Source organism: Anabrus simplex, chromosome 3, assembly GCF_040414725.1.
Source record: "Anabrus simplex isolate iqAnaSimp1 chromosome 3, ASM4041472v1, whole genome shotgun sequence".
In the NCBI taxonomy this organism is placed as follows: Eukaryota; Metazoa; Arthropoda; class Insecta; order Orthoptera; family Tettigoniidae; genus Anabrus; species Anabrus simplex.
The window spans coordinates 523,868,850-523,883,704 of record NC_090267.1 but is presented as its reverse complement, the minus strand read 5'-3'; the positions used below and the strand labels follow the sequence as shown (position 1 = coordinate 523,883,704).

Here is a 14,855-nt window from a genome sequence, read left to right as displayed (position 1 = left end):
ACGTTGTCAAACTGCCGATAGCCTACCGGTAAGCATAATATGTAGGTGGTGAATAAATAGTACACTGTCTCGCGACCACGTTGTCAAACTGCCGATAGTCTACCGGTAAGCCATGCGTCGTACATATACCGGTATTATTTATTTATACGTTGTGCAACATGTCGCAAACGTGACTGTGTTGCCAAATTGCCCATAAACCATACACGTATTTAAATTGCGCATTCATGTGCAACTTACGTTGCAGTTCCATTTACCTTTTAACCAGATTAGTGAACAAAATTTGGACGTGCGACGATTATGTAATTAAAGGTTTAAAGTCCGATTTTTGTATTGAAAATAAAGGATGCGACAATTACGCGGTGGCGACGATTATGCCGTGAAATACGGTAGTTTTTTAATTAAATGTGCATGGTAAATTCCACAATCAGACGACAGTTCCAAACAATGGGCAATAATTTTAGATAACGTCTCGATACACAAGTAGACATGCCAAATAAATACTCGTAGATGTTTTCATGTTACAATTCCATTATGCCAAATAAATATTTGTTGACATTTTCACGTTATATTAATAATATCACCTATACAATACATTCAAATTTCTAACAGTTAGGAATTTATCATTATTACCATAAGAAAACGAGACATGTTTTGCCTTTCATAAAAGGCATCATCAGTCACTGTACCTCCTCAAGGTTAAATCAGGTACCTGATTTATATTTAAATTATAATTACTTTGAATAAATAGTAACATATTTACAGTAGGAGCAAGGCATATAACAGTGTCCGTCAGCAGAGGACCGACTTGAAATGCTGACACTACACTATTATAAATGTTAGGAAATGTGATTACAAAGATTTATGTAGACATATTTACATGGGAGCAGTCTAAGGAATAAGATACAAGTAATCGGCACCATTGTGTCAAACAATATCAGCCGTTGGCTGTTGATTGCTAGTAGTGTAAGGCACATAACAGCGTCTAGTAGTAGTGGTTCGACATGAACAAATTCACAGACATAAAACAAGATATGGAAGTTCTCAAAATCATCACCAAAGGACCCCTCCTTTACTGAAAGCTGCTTCATACTTATAGATCAATATTTTAACCTGAATCATAATCTTATCCTATTTGACCTTCTAATTCCCATGTTTAGAAATGTCAAACAAACAAGTCATAATATTCACAGCAGCACCTTTCCTCAACAGCCATTTCTTTACCCACATCCTTCGGCCCCGCCTTAATTTCTCTCCCCTTTCACCTTCCCCCTCTCCCCTTGCCCCGCCCCTTCCTTCTCGTTTGAATCTCACAACCGTTAGTATGAGGCACACAACAATGCACCACCTGCCACAAGGAGAGGTAAGTCTCGTATAACCTATTTTTTTTTTTTTTTTTTTTTTTTTTTTTTTTTTTTTTTTTTTTTGTACCGCACATAAACAACATCAATGTAATGTATTTTTAACTAGACATGTGTGGCATACATACCACTGTTTTTTGACTATATGCCCATTTTAACAACATTTTAATGTCTACATTAGCAAATATTTTTATTCAAATTTTAACTTCATACTAAGTTTCAATCAGAAGTAATGGGCCTTACAAACTGTATTTAGCTTCTAGGATGTATGCAAGTAAGGTGTTGCATTGATACCTCAATCAGAAATGTTCAAGCCAGTGTTTTGTACTTTCATGTGTGTGTGTGTTCCATATTATATAACCTAAAAATTGAATGGTAGTAGCAGTAAGGTGATATGTGTCTTCATGAACGATGCACACTAGTCATGCATTAGACATACCAATATTAATGACCAGTCTAAATTAGTCCAAACTTTTACCACTATATGTGATGTTTTTATGAACAATACAATTTTCATTGCATGTCAACTGAGGATGACCCCCTAGGGGTCGAAACTAGTCTTGACTATTTGACTATATTTACTTGCTTAATGTAAAATAAATTTGTATTGATAAGGTGGAGATTTGTATATATATTGTTTTTCTGTAAAGTAATATCCATCAATACGGAAATGAAACTTATAAATAACAATCGTATAACCTATGCCGTTTGACTAACGCTCTCTCTCTCTCTCTCGCTCCTTCTATTCATTAATTTTACCTACATGGACACCGCAATGAATTGCGAATTTATACCAGCATCAAATTAAGAATGTGTCAGTTTTAGCCATATCCATATCTTCATGTGCCGTCCTGACTATGTCCAACAGCACTTCAGCATGATTTTAACAAGCACTACAGGAACATTCGATTTTATTTACATTGGTCGATGTTGGAAACACCATCTAGCAGTTCTGCGTCAGCTAGTGGTTATTTACAGTGGCATCCAGTTGAAAGCCTTGACTTCAAACGCTCAAGTCGAAAAGCATGGTCCATTCTAAGAAAGCTAGCAGGGGGCTGTCGGATAGATCGAATTAGTTCTCCAGTAACTCCGGATATGGTTGCAGCACAGATTGTGAACAATTCACAAGCTCCAGAAGATCGGGATCATACTACACAGATAAAACGTGAACTGAAAACATTGAGCACAACCATTCCAGAAGACAGTACTTATTCCAAGCCATTCACTCCACAAGATATACCAAATGCCTTACAAGGTATGAAGTCAGGCAAAGCCCCTGGGTTTGATGGCATTCACCCTGAATTTCTGTTACACCGTGGAAAATATGCTAGAATATGGCTTGCTAAATTCTGCTCTGACATCCTGCAGAGAGGGTCTATCCCTCGGCTTATGAAAAAGACGAAGATCATTGCTATCCTAAAACCAGGAAAATCTAACGATCAACCCAAAAATTACCGTCCAATTGCTCTTCTGAGCATAGTATACAAACTTCTGGAAAGGCTAATCTATAATAGAATTAGTTCCGTCATTTTTCAAAATTTGCCTGTTGAACAAGCAGGGTTCCACGAAACCGCAGCTGTACAAATCAGGTTTTGTCACAACATTTATTGAGGCAGGCTTTCAAAAACAACTGAAAACCTGTGGCATTTATTGATTTGACTGCAGCTTATGACGCTGTGTGGAATCAAGGACTTATCTGCAAACTATTACGTGTTTTGCTATGTAAGAAGATTGCACGACTTATTGATAGCATGCTCACCAAGAGGAAGTTTCGTGTAATACTGGGAAATGGCACTAGCAGTGAGGAAACTCTAAACATTGGCCTTCCCCAAGGTTCTGTATTAGCTCCTCTGCTTTTCAACCTGTACATAGCTGATATACCTGAAACTAGCTCTAGGAAATTCGGATATGCTGATGATTGGGCTCTGGCAGTACAAGATAAATTCATGGAAAACGCTGAAGAAACACTGACGGCTGATCTTACCACCTTGGGACAGTACTTTCGCAAATGGAGATTACAACTGAATCCAAATAAAAGTGAAGTTACATGTTTTCACCTTAGCAACAAAATGGCCAATAGTGAACTGAAGGTTCACTTTCAGAACACTTGTCTTGCCCACAACAGATATCCACAATATCTAGGGATTACTCTTGACAGAACTCTGTCCTTCAAGAAACATCTTCAGAATACGGCTGCTAAGTTACGATCAAGAAACAACATCTTACAGAAGCTGTGTGGAACCACCTGGGGATCATTAGCATCTACCCTACGGTCTTCAGCTCTTGGTCTTGTGTACTCTGCTGCAGAATACTGCTCATCAATAAGGCTGAACAGCAGTCACACCAAATTAATTGACACTCAGCTGAATCACACTATGCGTATGATATCAGGGACAACTAGATCTACTCCCACTTTCTGGCTACCTGTTCTATCCCATATTCCACCACCTCACCTCCGCCGAGAAAATGCTCTCCTACGAGATTATAAGAAAATAACTAACAACAGTCAGTTGCCAATCCATGGTGACATGAATGATGCTTTATTAACAGGCTAAAATCAGGACACCCACCTGTTAGAACAGCCAGAAACCTAGCAGACGCTAACTTTAATCTGCTTCAGGCCTGGAAGCAAGTATGGATATCCAGTGCTCCATCAGAATATCACTATCTACCATGGCTGAAAAACAAACCAGAGTGTTTTGACCTGGACAACTATCAACAGGTTTCGCACTGGCCATGGCAGATGTGGCGACTCCCTCCATAAATGGGGAGTACTTAATTCGGCAGCGTGCAGTTGTGGTGCTGTGAAGCAAACAGTTCGGCACATTGTGGAGCACTGCCTACCAGGGAAACCCAAGAGACTTTTTTCTGCTCTCACCCTTGTGTGATGAATATGTAAATAATTTGAACCTGTAAATACTTCAAGTTGTAAATATTATTTATTATTATTGTATCTATAATGTGATGTGTTAGCCATACGCTAAATAAATAAATAAATAAGTGGCTTGGTGTTAGCAGTATGCAAGTCTTGGGTTCACAGCGAGGCATGAGATAAGCGTCCATTTGCCCTCCATACTCATAGTAGAAAACCTGCTTGCTCGGAAATAAAATCCAGGAGAGCTTATTTATGTTAGTTCCGTCATAATTAGATGTATTACATTAAGGCTGAAGATGGCCCTAGATTAGTAATGTAATTCAACAATATTGCATAATATAGTATTGAAAAAGATAGTCCATACAGCTTTAATTTAATTATTATTATTGTGATCACAATTCAATACAGATCAAAACCACCTATGGTTAATGAGATAGGATGAATGAATGACGTGATATATAATAGTAGGAAGAGAGAGGGTGAAACCTGTCGGCGCATAGCCTACTCCTGTCGAATAGCACCAAGGAGTCAGCTCAAGGCTTTACGTCCCCATTCGCCGTCAACAGCGTCATATGTTCTCGCTCCACGTCAACACTGTGGAGTGGTTTAGCATTTAACCCAGGCTTCTGGCACGTGATCTATTGATTAGAAATTGTATACCACCACCTTCCCTACCCTGCCGGCCACCATTCTGATGGTGAAATATTTTTTCTACCAACAGGACTCGAACCAACTAACCACATTGTCAGATCCTATAGACTTCAATGCCTTAACGATCATGGTCACCAGGCAGGCTGTTGCTGTAAAATATGGCAGGTCATTTGATTATACGTGGGCCAAAATTCATTACAAATTCTAGATATACTGTATTCTGTCTAGCCCAACTGCTTTCCCTGGCTTAATTTCTTTTAATGTAGTTGATATCTCACCGGCTCTGAATTCTCAGGCTGTTTCGGCATGAGATTGTCTGGACTTCAGTTACAGCTGTATTTTCTTATTATTAGCAGGTTTTTTGTCAGGCCAACTAACCTGTTTGCCACCTCATCTACCTTTATCTTGAAGCCCTTCCTGCTGAATTTTAGTGTGCTGCTACCTAGTTTCCTTAAAAGTGACCATGCTTTTCTGCTTGAATATTGGAAGTTCATATTTATCATGAGATCATTCCATTTCTGTTTCCTGGCCGTTTCCAGGAATTGTAATAATTCATCAGCAATTTCCTGGTCATTATCGAGTTTAAAAGCTTCAAACATTTCATTACATTTTGAGTTGCATCCAGGGATGTATCCGCTTGGGATTTGCTCTTTTTTTCTCTTTTTCCTATGGCACATATTAGTTTTACGAAGCGCTCATAGTTTTCTATTTTATGTGGTATTCACTGTATGTTGTGCTCTATTTCACTTGTGTATTTATGCCAGTTGGTATAATGTTTGAAATGCACCTAAATGATAATATAAGTAGGTTTTGTAGACAAAACACTGGATTACCGCAGGTCTCAGTCCTTGTTCCGTTGCTCTTCAATTTATGCACGGCAGACCTACCTTCCACAAGGGCTAGAAAGTTTATATATGTCGACGACCTTGCCGTAACTGTACAGTCCCATGATTTTATAAGATATCCAAAACTGTGGTCACCTGCTTTCACTTGAAGAATAAGCAAGCAACTTACACCCCTCAAATACAATTCAGTGGAGAGCTACTGAAGTTTAATACTCATCCAAAATATCTAGGCATTGTATTGGATCAATCATGACCTGTAGAGAATATCAACAGAACATCTGCAAAGGTTAAAACCCGTAAAAACATTCTACACAAACCGTCTTACTAATAAACGGTGTATAACTTTTATACAAGGTTTATACACCGTTTACGCGAAATTCGTTACTAATAAACCGTGTATAAGCCTCCTGTGTATACATCTGTTATAGTTATTCACTGAATTGCTTATACAGTCCAGGACCCTAGTATAAGCGTTGTATAGCAGCGTGTAGCGGAAAAAAAGAAACGAGCGAGCAGTTTATTTTCGTGGTATTTATTGTCGACAGTAATATAATCGTTGTAAAATATTCGACTTATCCATTTAACATTGAACACACGTTGAAAGAATGACGATAACGTTGATGATCTTCACGATATTTTAAACATAGAAGACATACGGTACCGTACACCATTCAGAGGTTATGGAAGCTAGACATCTTCGTAAAGTAAAACCACTGCCTGCTCGATCTGCATCCGATGGCTGCTTATACTGCCTGCTCATTACAACATTTTAACATGGCACTAAATGAAACACTCCGTTTACAAATACCCACAGCAGGTGGCAGCACTAACCGGCTCCAGACCTGTCGGAATGAAATAGCGGGAAATAGGATAGGCTGTACTTGTTTTCAGTGAAAATGGTGTACTGCTGCGTGCCTTTCTGCAAATCAAAGAATGGGAAACCAAAATGCCGTGATATTTCATTCCATGATATACCTTCAAGTACACAATTGCGTCGAAAGTGGTTAAGTATTATATCCAGGGAAGGAAACAGCAAGGATTCCTGATTATTCCGTGGTTTGCAGTCTACATTTCGTAAATGACGATTTCAAAGTGACCAGCAAAACGCGAAAATTAAAAACAGGATCTGTACCCAGCCCTTTCCCTGATTATCCAGCTTATAAACAACCGCTAATTTCTGAGATGATTTTTTTTTTGCTAGGGGCTTTACGTCGCACCGACACAGATAGGTCTTATGGCGACGATGGGATAGGAAAGGCCTAGGAGTTGGAAGGAAGCGGCCGTGGCCTTAATTAAGGTACAGCCCCAGCATTTGCCTGGTGTGAAAATGGGAAACCACGGAAAACCATTTTCAGGGCTGCCGATAGTGGGATTCGAACCTACTATCTCCCGGATGCAAGCTCACAGCCGCGCGCCTCTACACGCACGGCCAACTCGCCCGGTCTGAGATGATTAAGAGAAGGGATTCAAGCACAGAGACGTCTAACAAGAGCTCTTCAAACACCATTGCAGAAAATGGTAAGCTTAAGGTTTGAAGTATTACATACGAAGTAATATAATATCTGGGGACACTGTACTGTTAATGTGAAGGTACAAAACAGAATAATATGCTGTCATAGATTCCATTGTCCGCCTCTGTGGTGTAGTGGTTAGTGTGATTAGCTGCTAACGCCGGAGGCCCGGGTTCGATTCCCGACTCTGCTACGAAATTTGAAAAGTGGTACGAGGGCTGGAACGGGGTCCACTCAGCTTCGGGAAGTCAGTAGAGGTGGGTTCGATTCCCACCTCAGCCATCCTGGAAGTGGTTTTCCGTGGTTTCCCATTTCTCCACCAGGCAAATGCCGGGAGCTTCCTTCACCCTTCCTTGTCTATCCCTTCCAAGGCCCCTGTTCAGCATAGCAGGTGAGGCCGCCTGGGCGAGGTACTGGTCATCCTCCCCAGTTTCATCCGCCCGACCCAGAGTCTGAAGCTCCAGGACACTGCTCTTAAGGCGGTAGAGGTGGGATCCTTCGCTGAGTCCGAGGGAAAAGCCAACCCTGGAGGGTAAGCAGATTAAGGTTCCATTACGAGTCTTTTGCTAGCAGTATAATATCGTGTCAATATACTGCTCTTTTTATTACTATTATTATTTACGCAAGTAGGGCCTATTTAGTTCCTGCAAGAAATCTGCAAGTCTGCTCCAGATTATAAAAAACTATGTTCTACCTTCTTTGTGCCAATGTAATTTTTTAAAGTGTTTTAGTAACAATAAGCACCAGGAACTTGTGTCAGAAACTGTGCTGGCCAAAGTCGTGAAACCTCTACTTAGTAATGTAGGGAAGTACCATACAGACAAAGTTTCCAGGTTTTCTTGTTCGTCGAAACCTCTTTCTCGAAAAGTGCTGAAGCTATAACTCTCTAGAGCACCACTTTATACGTAAAATTCTTTAATATTTCTCTTACTTTCAGATTTTAAATTTTGCTGGTATGCTTATCTAGTTGTATTCACGCGGTAAATGGGTACGTTTGGTGCTGCCATCTAGCGGCAGATTGTTTGTAAGGCGTGTTACACGTTTGAGTATGGAATGAGCAGGCAGTTTAAGCAGCCATCGGATGCAGATCGAGCACAAGAGTCTAGCCCCTGCGATCTAGCTATGGCTCCACCATGCCGAATACTTCCGAACAAACCCGAGAGTTATCGAGATGTAAGTGTGGCACTAACGCCGGCTACTCCCGCCGGCTCCTCCTCATGTTACGGCGGTCAGTTCAAATTGTTTAAGTTCTCACTCGTCAACAAGCTACTGTGACAAATACCACAAAATAACAAATATCACAAAAAGCAGGCTCAAACACAGACAAGAAATTTTAAAATAACAAATATTAAAAAAGCAGGCACAAACACAGGCATGAAATTTTAAAATGACAAATATCACAAAAAGCAGGCTCAAACACAGGCAATAAATTTTAAAATGACCATACAAACATACCTGGTGAATTTGACGATGCTGCTTCCTGGGCTTCTAATTTTTCACATCGGTGTCCTTGGTTCGATCACAAAAGTTTCTTTCGATAGTCTGTACACGTAACATTTTTTAAAATTATAATGCTGCTAATTACAGTAGGCCTTAACTCGAAAATAAAACACTTATCTTACAACAATCCACGCTACACACTACAAGTTATTACACTATATACACGAGACTGGGGACAGTCAGTTTCCCTGAAGTAAGGAAACAGCGATATTCTGTGCCTCTGTGCCGTCAGGTTTCCTCATAGCTGAGCATTTCTTTTCTTTTTTCTTTTTAGTGGAAAACAATCTCCTCTGTGGCACTATGCATCTTTTGCTTGACAGAGGTACCGATTTGTCTCTCCTCAAGGGTTCGCAGCTTTCATTACAACGAACACCGAGCTCGATAGCTGCAGTCGCTTAATTGCGGCCAGTATCCAGTATTCGGGAGATAGTAGGTTCGAACCCCACTATCGACAGCCCTGAAAATGGTTTTCCGTGGTTTCCCATTTTCACACCAGGCAAATGCTGGGGCTGTACCTTACTTAAGGCCACGGCCGCTTCCTTCCCACTCCTAGCCATTTCCTGTCCCATCGTCGCCATAAGACCTATCTGTGTCGGTGCGACGTAAAGCAACTAGCATTACAACGAACAGCAGCTATGGTCGCTTTTAGTGATGTCATATGGAGTTTAAGAACTGTGATTTCACTTTCTGATCGTATTCCTGTAATTAACTGAGTGAACTCTTCTGCTAGTTTCTCTTTTTCAGTCTCCAAAGTTAGAGTAGATTGCTTATTTCCCTTCTTCGCGAGCTCTTCTATAATATTGTCCTTCTCAGTGGCACAGTGTTCATCTGTATGAATGAATAAGTCATCCTCACTGTTTCTGTCGCCATTATCATTATGCAGCGAACTGGACACTTCATTCTGGCTCCTTCTAAGCAAGCAAATGCTATGGATATGCTTGCACATATTCCATTTTATGCTGGAATCAACACAGGTGCAAGTGTATTGATGAATGCACGCACTGCATTCCTCGCAAACTAATTTGCAATTGCAGTTACAAATATTTTCCTGCACGAAATAGGTCTCCTTGACATCGGAAGATGAAGGAATTATCCAGCCATTTGCTTCTTTAATTATCAGACCTGAATTTACCTGCAAACCTGCTTTGTGTCTGCTTCTAAGATCTTTAAGTTTACTCGTTACTTTTCCTTTTGTAAGTACCACCAACCGATCAAACAACTTATCTCTTACGAAGGTCATCAAAGCATGAATTGCTTTATCTAGTCGCTTGACATTTTTACCATGTAAATATATATATTTTAGTGTCCTATGCATTCTTTCGATGTGCATATTAGTGTTCAGGCCACTGTTTATTCTGTAACAATAAGCCCATGACTTTACATTTTTCAGATAATTTTCCCGAAAATATATGGCAAATTCAATTGTGTCAGGATCCTCACTAAGTTGTTTCATTACAGCTGGAACCATGATTTCAAATGCTGTGATATCTCTTTCCTGCATTAAGGTCCTAATAAGTTTATATACCTCAGCCTGCTTCTCCTTTCCTTTCGCTTTTGAAATGTTCTTCCTCCAAGCCCTGTCTACATGCCAGGAACAGAAAGAAGAGTCGCATTTCTGGTTGCTCCATTGTTGAAATCCAGGCCGTGATGAAAGATTCTGCCATATCAGACATAAAAACTTTAGGGGTTAATTTTCCAACCTCTTCTCTTACATACTCAAAAAATATAGAAAGGACATATTGATCACTTCTATTAGATATGAGAAAACCACACGGGAACCCCTGTCTCATATCGTCTAGAACAAGAAGTGTGGTCAGTTCGAAACCGTAACTATTCATTCCATGAGTCCCATCGACACAAATACAGTCGCTTCCATACTTCTTCAAGATTTCTCGCTGGGCACTGTTCATGATAATTAATACAAAATCACTTGCCATTAATCCTGGGTGTTTTTCATTCACTGTGTCTTGGGGTTTATAATGCAGAACACATGGGTTATCACTAGAATTTACTTCATTTACCCAAGCTTCAACGCTAGTACCGTCATCACTGTGTCTCACGGACGAGGAAGATAAGTTGAAGCAGTGTTCAATGTTGTACAAGTCTTTCTTTGTTAAGAGGTGAATCCGATCTAGTTTAGAGTCCGAAAGTGAGTCACGGACCTTGTCTAGTATGGCATCAAACGAAATTTTGTTGGCGATGTCTGTAGCCAAGCTTCTTTTTTCCATTTCTGTTAGACTCAGGTGAGCTACATCATTTTCATGCCCTACGTGTGTTGGTATATAATCAACTCTACGAGTTCCATCCTCAAACTCAAGTACCTGCATACCTGAAGGGCAGTTTCCATTTATTTTGTTGCTTCCTTGAGTTTTAATATGTCTAATCCCTGTACTTTCAGAATAGTAATGTCCCGAACGATGGCACGTATAGTAATGTCTAGCAACATTGTCAGCGCCACGGTGCGAACCACGCTTTTTAACATATTTAGCCAAGGATTTCTTTTCAGTTTCTTCCTTCCACTGTAGAAAATTTTGCAATGTACGAAACTCGTTACGTTCCAGCTTAACGGAAATACAATGTTCTGATTCTAAGTGTTCATGAAAACTTTTCTTCACAGCGGTTGTAAAACTGCACAATGCACACTGTAACCTCTTCTCATTAAGATAAACAGCCCCGTGAAATTGCCGTTCATGCTGTTTAAAAACGTACTGGTTATTGAACTGTTTGTCGCAACTTTTACACTTATAAGCATATGTTTTCTTGCTGTTTTTAAGGGGAGCTATATCACCTAATTTGTCTGGATGTACTTTTGACACGTGTTTCCTAAGATTTTTGTTATAATCGTAGCTGTTTCCACATTCCGAACATATATATGATTTTGGCATTTTAAAAATGATAGTACGAACCGTATAACTTAAGACATGTACATCACCAGTTAAAGATAATTTCTTCTACCGCTACAAACCGACCGTATAACTTACGACACATATATCACCTGTTAAAGATAATTTCTTCTACCACTACAAACCAGTTAAGAAAGGCGCCAGGTAACACAGAACACACTAAACGCCAGCTGGAATTCCAAAGGGAGGCGGGTCATTTACCTCCACCCCCTGGCAAGTGCATTCGATAACTCTCGGGTTTGTTCGGAAGTATTCGGCGTGGTGGAGCCATAGTTAGATCGCAGGGACTAGACTCTTGTGATCGAGCAGGCAGTGAGTAAAACACTTTAAAGAGACGGAATGACAATGAATAACTATAAAATAAATGATGGTTGGGCGTATTTTTGTGTAAAAATATGTTACAGCTTAACAGACATTTGATATTGCGAGTTTATTATACACTATCTGCCCCTACAAAGATCTTTCTTAATTGAGTAGCCTACCTACCGTATACAAGGGGACGTATTCCTCGAGATAAAAAGTGGCATAACTTGAAAACCATACGTAATATGATTTCCATACTTTGTAGTTGAATACGTAGAAATGTGATGTATAAATGCCTAATAGAAACTTTTTTGATCTAACCTTTCGTTTAGCTACAAAACAGGTTTGCCTTTCTCCTGAAAAGTAAGGATTTTGGAATGTGTAACCTTTTCAACTCGCCGGTTCAATTACAATTGCTTACGTTTTCCGAACTACCCCAGTTAGGAGCTTTTGATATTTTCTTAAGCTTTTCCATTTCTTTTTTAGCGTCCATTACACAAGCAAGCTGAAGAAATGTTGATATCAATATAAGTCAATTTCCAGCTGTCTCACGGAATGACAATGAATACGGTAACTATAAAAGAAATTATGGTTGGGCGTATGTTTGTGTAGTAAGGTGTTACTGCTTAATAGACTTTAAATTGCGAGTTTATTATACATTATCTGCCTCTACAAAGATCTTAGATCTTTCTCAAAGTTGAGTATAAAAAGGGACATATTCCTTGACATAAAAAATGGTATAACTTGAAAACCGTACGTAATATGATTTCCATACTTTGTAGTTGAATACGTAGAAATGTGATGTATAAATGCCTAATAGAAACTTTTTTGATCTAACCTTTCGTTTAGCTACAAAACAGGTTTTCCTTTCTCCTGAAAAGTAAGGATTTTGGAATGTGTACCCTTTTCAACTCGCCGATTCAATTGCAATTGCTTACGTTTTCCGAACTACCCCAGTTAGGAGCTTTTGATATTTTCTTAAGCTTTTCCATTTCTTTTTTTAGCGTCCATTACACAAGCAAGCTGAAGAAATGTTGATATCAATATAAGTCAATTTCCAGCTGTCTCACGGAATGACAATGAATAACTATAAAAGAAATTATGGTTGGGCGTATGTTTGTGTAATAAGGTGTTACTGCTTAATAGACTTTAAATTGCGAGTTTATTATACATTATCTGCCTCTACAAAGATCTTAGATCTTTCTCAAAGTTGAGTATAAAAAGGGACATATTCCTTGACATAAAAAATGGTATAACTTGAAAACCGTACGTAATATGATTTCCATACTTTGTAGTTGAATACGTAGAAATGTGCTGTATAAATGCCTAATAGAAACTTTTTTGATCTAACCTTTCGTTTAGCTACAAAACAGGTTTTCCTTTCCCCTGAAAAGTAAGGATTTTGGAATGTGTAGCCTACCCTTTTCAACCCGCCGATTGAATTACAATTGCTTACGTTTTCCGTACTATCCCAGTTAAGAGCTATTGATCTTTTCTTAAGCCATTCCATTTCTTTTTTTGGCGATCATTACACAAGCAAGCTGAAGAAATGTTGATATCAATATAAGCGAATTTCCATCTGTCTCACTTAGTGTTGCCACTGCCTTTTCGATATGCCGTGCTACTGTGCGACTTTCCGGAAAGTTTTGCTCGTAGATAACCAGCAGAAGCGATCATAAAGGCGGTGAACGTGCGAAATACGTCAGTGAACTACAGGAAGAGATTCCTACTCCTTGGAACGAGTGTATACGTGCTGTGTAGTAATACAATGCGTATACCTCGTTTATTAGTAAGAAAAATGTAAAACGCTTATACAGGGTTTATTCACTGTATAACTAAACAAGAGTTAAACAACGGTATAAGGACTTTTTATTAGTAAGACCCAAAGTCTCAGGAACAGTCTACTTTAAGAACAGCAGCTCTTGGTTTATTTTACCCAGCAGCTGAGTATTGCAGTGCAGTTTGGCTTAACAGTGCTTACACAAAGAAAATCTACACTCAGTTGAATGACACAATAGGACTACATTTATCAGGGACCATCCAGTCTACACCTTTGGAACGGCTACCAGTACATCCCCCCTCATCTTGGAAGACAGAAAAGAATGGCTTAAATGTTGTAAAACTTCTCTCCTGCCAATACATCAGGACTAGAAGGAAACCATCATGAGACTGATCCAACGTGGTGCTCTTCAAACTCCGCGTTTCAACCTACTCAGAAAAATCTGAACCCAACATGGCAGATGTGCCCCAGACAGTCCGGAAGTTCAATGGAACAGTGCATGAGGCCACTGAGGCTACTCAAAGACTGCTCAAATACTGTACTTGTAAATATTTTTTATCATTGTTTGTAAACTTGTATCCTTCTGCCGTACGAAATACACTGACTGACAGAGCAAATGCAACACCAAGAAGGAGTGGTTCGAAAGGGATGAAAGTTGGGGAAAAAACAGAGACGGCACGGACGAATAATTGATGTTTATTTCAAAGCGATATGCAGGTTACACAATGCGCACGGCATCGACTCAGTAGGATGTAGGACCACCGCGAGCGGCGATGCACGCAGAAACACGTCGAGGTACAGAGTCAATAAGAGTGCGGATGGTGTCCTGAGGGATGGTTGTCCATTCTCTGTCAACCATTTGCCACAGTTGGCCGTCCGTACGAGGCTGGGGCAGAGTTTGCAAACGGCGTCCAATGAGATCCCACACGTGTTCGATTGGTGAGAGATCCGGAGAGTACGCTTGCCACGGAAGCATATGTACACCTCGTAGAGCCTGTTGGGAGATGCGAGCAGTGTGTGGGCGGGCATTATCCTGCTGAAACAGAGCATTTGGCAGCCCCTGAAGGTACGGGAGTGCCACCGGCCGCAGCACATGCTGCACGTAGCGGTGGGCATTTAACGTGCCTTG

General features: G+C 40.0%; 1 protein-coding gene and 1 pseudogene across 1 annotated transcript in view; both read right to left on the bottom strand.

Moving 5' to 3' along the window:
* The window catches only part of LOC136866583 (8-oxo-dGDP phosphatase NUDT18), a 115,995-nt gene that overhangs the window by 13,504 nt on the left and 87,636 nt on the right, over positions 1-14,855 (bottom strand). The gene's annotated exons all lie outside the window — the stretch shown is intronic.
* On the bottom strand, positions 2,431-11,914 carry LOC137498876 (uncharacterized; annotated as a pseudogene).